We start from the raw sequence: 918 nt of genomic DNA on the forward strand, positions 1-918 counted from the left end.
ATTCTTAATGACAATCGAGGATCTTAATCTTTAAAATTCAATTCAATTCCACTTATTTATGCATCACAACAACAGTCCCCTCAAGGTGCTTTACATTGTAAGGTAGACCCTACAATTAAACATACAGAGGAAAAACGTAACAATCATATAAGCAAGCACTTGGGCGACAGTGAGAAGGAAAAACTCACTTTGAACAGGAAGAAACCTCCGGCAGAACCAGCCTCAGGGAGGGGCGGGGCCATCTGCTGCGACCAGTTGGGCAGAGGGAAGAAAGACAGGAAACAAATAGGGAGGGGATAAGAAGCATGAAAGTCAATAGATCTATAAGAGCAAATCTGAGCAAGACCATGGACTTTCTTTTTTCTCAAGTCCACGTTTGGTTTTTTTTCTAAAACTTAGTGCCAAATAAAAAGATGAGCTATCCTCGATGCTTGGTTTGCAAATGTAGTCAATAAAAATGCGATACACGATTGTATCCCTACGCCAAGACTGAAAGAGGTGGTTCCATGGTGTAATGGTTAGCACTCTGGACTCTGAATCCAGAAATCTGAGTTCAAATCTCGGTGCAACCTGTATTTTGGACAGGGGTAGCTCCCCACTGCTTCTTTGAGTGAACTGGTTAAATGCAGAGGACTACAACATTTCCCATGTGTGGGATTATAAGGGTTGAAAAAGAAAGTTCAAATTAAAAATTTTCTCTCAACCAGAATCCTGAAAGTTGTGAGAAAGCCTCAACTCCGGTAAAAGATTTTTTTTACTTTTGAGTATTTTTTCAAAAAACAAAAGAGATGATTTCCTTGACAGTAGATGGAATCATCATAAATAATTTATGACCATTTAAAATCCTTTGCCAAACTCACAGGTACTCAGAACTTTTTTTCCTGGATGTCTTAGCGACTCCTTTAGATCTCAGCAGGA

At 39.3% G+C, this 918-nt stretch overlaps 1 non-coding gene across 1 annotated transcript; it reads left to right on the forward strand.

Annotated features, from left to right (window-relative positions):
* Positions 1-500: 500 nt before the first annotated feature.
* Positions 501-572, forward strand: trnaq-cug (transfer RNA glutamine (anticodon CUG)). The gene has a single exon. It is a non-coding gene; the product is annotated as a tRNA-Gln (tRNA).
* The last annotated feature ends 346 nt before the right edge of the window (positions 573-918 follow it).

This window comes from Pundamilia nyererei, unplaced genomic scaffold, assembly GCF_000239375.1.
Source record: "Pundamilia nyererei isolate P.nyererei 1_Seehausen unplaced genomic scaffold, PunNye1.0 scaffold00021, whole genome shotgun sequence".
Classification (NCBI taxonomy): Eukaryota; Metazoa; Chordata; class Actinopteri; order Cichliformes; family Cichlidae; genus Pundamilia; species Pundamilia nyererei.